Here is a 6,901-nt window from a genome sequence, read left to right on the forward strand (position 1 = left end):
AACGATATTGGAAACGTGATTGTATGTTTCTCGCTCGCTCCAGATGTTTAAACACTAAAATTTGCTTGTAAACCAGATCTTTTTTTGTAAAGAACATTTTATACCATTCTTCAGCCCTCAATCCTTTTGGTGTAATGACCGTTGGCACTTAAACCATTTAAAATTCAATTCAAGAGTAATATAACAAAATATTTAAAAATAGCAAAGCAGCATATTTTTAGAATTCCCGATACACTGTCTCTTGCATTTTTTTTTTTTTTTTTTTTTTGTACAGTGTTGCCATTGCTCGCTTTGAAATCTTTGAGTTTGTTAGTCAAATATTTGTTAAAGTTTTACAAAGTTTGAAATAGATAAAACAAATTCGATATTTAAAATTAGGGCTTCCAAGTGTCCATGTTTGGTAACAGGACTACGTTATACAAAATTGGATGGCTCTAGGTACCGTTGTTTTTTCACACTGCGAGGAACTTTCATGCATTCATGCAGATTTTTCATTATTTAGTTTCTTTAACTATAATACATGGCGAAAACATTTAGTGGCAACAGTTTGAAAAATAAACCAACGAAGAAAGGGAAACTACGTAAAACGCCGTTTTGAGATTACCCTTTGTGTCTAACGCCCTTTTGGGCTAAAAAAACCTACAAACTTACTCTTACGGTTAGCCATTCAGAAAAGAAAAATGCACACTAAAATAAATAATACTGCATTGTCAAAAACTAATTCAAAAACTCATTTCTAGACAAACATTTCTAGACAAAACAAATTCTATGACATTTCGTCATAGAGGTACAGTATATAGGATGGGCAGCATGGTAATTCACGTTAACGACTTATTTAGTTAAAAGCTTGATAGGGGCAGGTTTTAAAGTTCACATTTTTTACAGTGAATTTTAAGTCGCTCTTTCTTCCATCTTACTTTTCTACTTTATACAAACACTTATACTTAGCTTTTAAATTTTCTAAGCGATTCGCACAAACGCGCTTTTTGAGTTAAAATTTTAAAAAGCGAAAATAGCAACTTTTTCAGCATGCGCGAGGTCAGATAATCGCCCGTAGATGCGAAAAGTAATCTGTACATCCGAATGACCTACTAGCACCAAGACAAAAGGCCTTCAGATCGATATCATGCAGAGAGATTTGTTTGCACGTTATTTCGACTTAAACATGCGGTTAAAAACATAGCGTAGTTCTTCGAAGAAAGTAAATTAAATGAATTAGGAAGCACGTTGCTTTGGCTTGTTCACGTATTTCTAAAATATTTTCTTATTTCCTGTAAGTTTTTCATCATTTATTTACTCCACTCTGTTTTTTTTTTTTTTTTTTTTTTTCAAATAATAACTCTGAATTTCTGTCCAAATTAGATTCGAAACAACTAATAGCACAAGTTTATCACTTTCATTCGTAATAAATTAAGTATAATTAATAATTCAAAACAAAATTTAGTTTTATAGCAGCTTATAAGAACAATTTAACTGGTAACTTCAAAAATATGCTCCCTTTGCGACTCCCTACGTCACCGATGCATAAAGTCAGCTTTTGTACAGCGCAGCTTGATACACCTCTAGAATGACATGAAACCTCTAGAATTGCTCTGTCCAAATCAAGATTAAATTTACCATTTAAAGGTGTGAAGCAAGCGTTAAGTTACTGCTTAAAAATATGAAAATTTCTGTCCTTTTCATAAAACCTCGAATCCAATGAAGCTTATTTCAAATTCCTAAAATTTCATTTGAGGCTGCTCTCCTTCAAAATTCGGGTGGAAAGTAGAAGTCCAGCATTTTTAAGGCTCTGGCAGCCATTCTACTATGAAATACGGACTTCAAAACAACAGGTAAAAACATCTGCAGGACTAATAAGCCAAAAAATATAATTTAATGTTTTAAAGTTGTATAATTAAACGAAATCACATGACAACGTAAGGCTGGATCTGGCTACAGTAAGGAAAAAGCTAACAAAAAATAACATATTTTACTTGTCTGGCTTATATCATATTCAGTTATATGACTGAAAGTGCCTACTTTTACAGATTGACTTTTTGACGAATGTAAAGTTTAGTAGGTAAATAAGATTATTTTTTTAAGCAAAACTTAAATAAAAAAATTAAAAAATATATAAAAAAAAATCTAATTAAAAACAATTGATTTTGAAATTTAAAAAAAAAAAAAAGAAAGAAAAATGTCTTTCGCTCCGTTTCAGATCCGAAAGGGAGAAAAAAGCATTAAATTCATTATGATTACTTCAATCATTATTTTTCAAACTTCTGAAGTTAAACTAAGCCATTTTCTTTTGAAGATGAATTCTGTGCATTAACGTTCTCGAAGCATCGGTGGTTCAGTGGTAGAATGCTCGCCTGCTACGCGGGCGGCCCGGGTTCGATTCACGGCCGATGCAATATGTTTTTTTTTTTTTTTTCAGTTAAAATATAAAACGACGACATACTCTCCGGAAGCGAACTGGATATATGAGAAAGATAATTTCACAGTAATAATTAAAATTAATTTCACAGCAGAAAAAGTTTCAGCACTTTCATTCGGAATAAATTAAGCATAATTAATAATCCAAAACGAAATTTACCTTTATTTAGTAGTAGCTTGGCTTGTAAGAACAATTTAACAGGCACATCCAAAAATAGGCGTCCGAGTCCCTACGTCTTTATGCATAAAGCCAACTTTTGTTACTAGTATTCACATTTGTATGTTCCTGATACAAAATCACCTTTCATGAAGCTCGCTAGTATTATTAATGAAAAAGCACATTAAACGTCTAGAATTTATCGGTCCAAATCAAGTATTAAATTTACCATTTAAAGATGTAAACAAGCATTAAGTTGTTGTTTAAAACTAAATTTGTGTTACTTCCATAAGAACTAGAATCCAGCAAAGCATATTTCATATTCCTAAAATTTCATTTGAGGGTATGATACATATGTGGCCTCGAAAACAACAACAAAAGCACCTGAGGCAAAAAACATAATTGTTTTATTAATTTTATATTATTAAAAATTAATTTTGTATTATTTTATTTATTTATTTATTATTTTTTATGTAAAGACAGTACTGTATAATTAAATGAAATGGCATGATGATATGACAACATAAAATAGGCTCTGGCTAAAAGAAAATGCTCACAAGAAATACCCTATTTCACTTGCTTGACTTGCATCATATTCACTTAAATGACTGAAATAGTCTGCTTTTACAGGTTGTCTTTATGACGGTTCCCAGACAAAAGCCCACGGACAAAAGCGCATGCGACAAAAGCCCACCACTGTAATAACCGCTCACGCGACAAATATCCACAGCGATTAAAGCACACATTGATAAAAGCCCACATTGATAAAAGCCCATGCGGATAAAAGCGCACGTTGATAAAAGCCCATGCGGATAAAAGCGCACGTTGATAAAAGCCCACATAATCAAAAGGGATTTATGGTTTTTTATTGCTATAAAATGTATTTAAATTTTTAATTATAGTAAATGGATTCAGATCAGAATTTTAATGTCTCAAAAATATGTCTTTGTATATTTTACCACTGCTTTATTTGTTTATTTTATTAGGTAGAAAACAAACCTTTTGCTCCCTGATTAAAAGATTAATTATAACGTTTCCATGATAAATCTGAAAATGCATTTTATCATATATTTACTTATTTAACTTTGGTATGCGTATGTGAGGAGGAAGGGGAAAATATCATTATAAAATTCCTCACATGCTATTATTAAGGTAATATGGCTGAGATTAAATATAATTATGTTTCATTATTAAAACTGTTAATTGAAAAACACTTGAATTTTATTTTCTTCCTTTTTAGTTTTTCATTTAGTTAATTTCTAGTTTAGTAATATTCAAACAGTTTTATGTAATTAAGCACAATGAAAACTTGGTTAAGAGATATTTTATTCTTTACTTTAGATTGAGCTTATTATCAAAGTTTAAACATATTTCTGATTGGAAACGTTTTTGAATGTAACAATTATAATTTGGTGATTTTCTAGAGATATTTTCTTTTAGATTTCTGAATAAATTAAAACTGTGAGCTCACACACTGTCAGAAAATGAATTCCAAGTGTAACCTCTTTAATTTTTCAACTACAGCAGCTTGGAATAATGTTTTTAACTTTATTTATTTGGGGGGTGGATGGAACAACAATTAGAAATTAACAGATCTACAAATTTAATTACAATCACCTCAAACTATAGTAATAAATTTGTAGCATTTTATTAGAGCTTGTGACATTTTATTTAGCATTTTATTAGAGTTTTTATTGCAGCATTTATTAGAGTTGTTAGAGACACTAGCCAATCAGGAACTACATATTTTTCCACCCTGCAGTTTTACTGCAAAGACAGTGAATTATCCCTTTAAATGGTTAAACAATATTTTCAAATCATCTTCAGTAATATTTAATTCCTTTCGTTTTCCATTTATTGAAATTTTTTTAAATAATTGAAATACTATCTAAATCCTTAGATAAAAATTATTCAAAAACTAGAAAGAATATGCAAGAAAGGGGCAATTACAAGCAGAATTTCAGATATTGTTATTTTCTAGAAACTAACAAAAATATCTAAAATCCTCTTTAATTTATTTCTCATCAACCTCTAATTGCTCTCCTGCCACCCCCTTTCTGAAGCCGTTCTTTGGCACTTCGGTAGGGGATAAAGCAATTAAGCAAGGCTCTCCTCTTTTTAACTAATTTTTCACTCAGCTGGGGGCAAAAGAAAAAGAATGCAATGGTTTCCCGCCTGAATAGCCAGCAGCCAGTTAGAAATCTGCATAACAAAAGCCCGCAAGACGAATGCCCATTACTTCCTGAAAAATGTTACGAATAATAATTATTATGATTAAAAATGAAATTTCAAGTAGGAAGGAAATTGATTTATGTAAAATCGAAGCTGTCAAAATTTAGCTAAATTATTTGAAGTTGTGCTTTTAATTCACTATTAAAACAGCATTTGTGATAGCGCACACAAATGTTTTCTTAAACGTAATAGAATAAGGCACGTTTTATCTTTTTCGTTGAAATTAAAGTCCGACTTCAATTCTCCATATTAATATATGCCATATATTCTGATTTGTCTTCAAAAAGTAGTTCCTAAATAAATATACGAGTAATAATCAATTTCTAAATTTAAAAAAAAAAAAAAAAAAGCATTAAATTGATGACGATTGTTTCAATCGCTATTTTTCAACCTGTTATGCAACTAAGGCATTTTCTTTTGAAGATGAGTTCTGCGCAGTCTTCTCTCGAAGCATCGGTGGTTCAGTGGTAGAATGCTCGCCTGCCACGCGGGCGGCCCGGGTTCGATTCCCGGCCGATGCAATATAACATTTTTGAAGGTTCAGCTAAAATATAAAACGACGACATGCCCTCCGGAAGCGAACTGGATAAATGAGAAAGATGTAGTATTTGTAAATGATCTTAAAAAAGTACTTATAATTAAAGAAAATTTCTTTTAAGCGAATTTAATATGAACAATTCAGAGAAAAAGACAATGATCTTAGAAACATCAATATATTTGCAATAATGAAAAAGAAATATGTGCATTAGTGTGCGGTCAAATCTTTAAGATTACTTATATGACTCTTTTTTTTTATGAGCCAATTTTTCCTAAAATATTTCACACATACGTATGTGCAGGGATAATACAATATCCCAAATAGATACTTTCCAAAATTTTAGATAACTTATTTTTTATCTAATTATAATATTTTTTTCGAACATTTATTCTTAAAGATCAAACTCGATCTTCAACTGTATCAGAGTGATCTCTGGAAAATTCTTCCAAAGTGACCTTGTTCTATATCTTTAACATAATTTTCCGATTATTGGCGAATTTTCCCAAAGCTATTATTATTATCCGTATTATCCCTATTATTATTATCCGTTGACTATTATTATCCGTAGCTCTCAACAGCGATGGATGTTTACATCAACATGCTCCTAGAAAAATTTAATCAATTTAATAGACCCTTACACCATCAAATATAGAAGATCTCGGAAGAAAGTGATGTGACTTTCTTCGCTTCTGCAATAATTAGTGTGAATAGTTTTCTGAGTTAAAAAGACAATGGTTTCCTTTCTTTACTAAACTCTTTTCATTTATGGACTAAAAAGATTAAAACAAAATGCATTTCAAAAATTTCTTAAATTATTCTGTTTGATAAAATACTCTAATAAGGTTAGAAAAATTAGATATCAAAATATTCTTAAATTATATAAGTGTCTAAAAGTAATATTATAGAGTACTCCAATAAAGCTGTATTGGAATATTAACTAAATTTAAACAACAGTGGGAGTGACAGTAGAGAAATGAAATACAAAAGAATTATTACATTCAATTCACTTAAATTTTTCTTATGCAATTTTAATTTAAAATACGCCACTATTAGCAGCCCACGATTATTTTTGCTACTATATATAACGGCTTATGAATTGTTTACAAGTAACTAAAGTCTTCCTGTCAATAAATAAATAAAAGTAATTTTATAAGGACCTTCGGTATTCTACTTCTAATATCCTGTACCTGGTAATCAAATGATTCAAGAACAACGGTGTCGCTGTTGAATGAATATGTCTTTTGTCTTTTCACATTAATATTCTTCTTAAAAAGATCTATTACACACTTCTACATTTAAAGACAGTATCCGGCTCGGCTTTCTCATCTATAACCAAATGCAGTCATTATTATAGCAGAGATAACTCTAGACTTTTTCTAGACGTATTTTCTAGACTTTGAGGCAACACTGCATTATGCAGATAACTTGCCAATTTCCCATTAACTCATCTTCTTATTCTTCATTTGGAAGAACAAAATCCATTAACGAAAACAACGTAAATCTCTCGCCTAACAACATCTGAAACTCTGCCAACAAGTTCCTTGGTTTCTAAAACATTT

General features: G+C 30.6%; 2 non-coding genes across 2 annotated transcripts; both read left to right on the forward strand.

Annotated features, from left to right (window-relative positions):
• The first annotated feature begins 2,321 nt into the window (after positions 1 to 2,321).
• TRNAS-GCU (transfer RNA serine (anticodon GCU)) lies at positions 2,322 to 2,392 on the forward strand. Its single transcript has one exon. It is a non-coding gene; the product is annotated as a tRNA-Ser (tRNA).
• A 2,862-nt stretch (positions 2,393 to 5,254) lies between these two features.
• On the forward strand, positions 5,255 to 5,325 carry TRNAG-GCC (transfer RNA glycine (anticodon GCC)). Its single transcript has one exon. It is a non-coding gene; the product is annotated as a tRNA-Gly (tRNA).
• The last annotated feature ends 1,576 nt before the right edge of the window (positions 5,326 to 6,901 follow it).

Source organism: Stegodyphus dumicola, chromosome 3, assembly GCF_044657685.1.
Source record: "Stegodyphus dumicola isolate Sdum_Otavi_A_Nest chromosome 3, ASM4465768v1".
NCBI classification, from domain to species: domain Eukaryota; kingdom Metazoa; phylum Arthropoda; class Arachnida; order Araneae; family Eresidae; genus Stegodyphus; species Stegodyphus dumicola.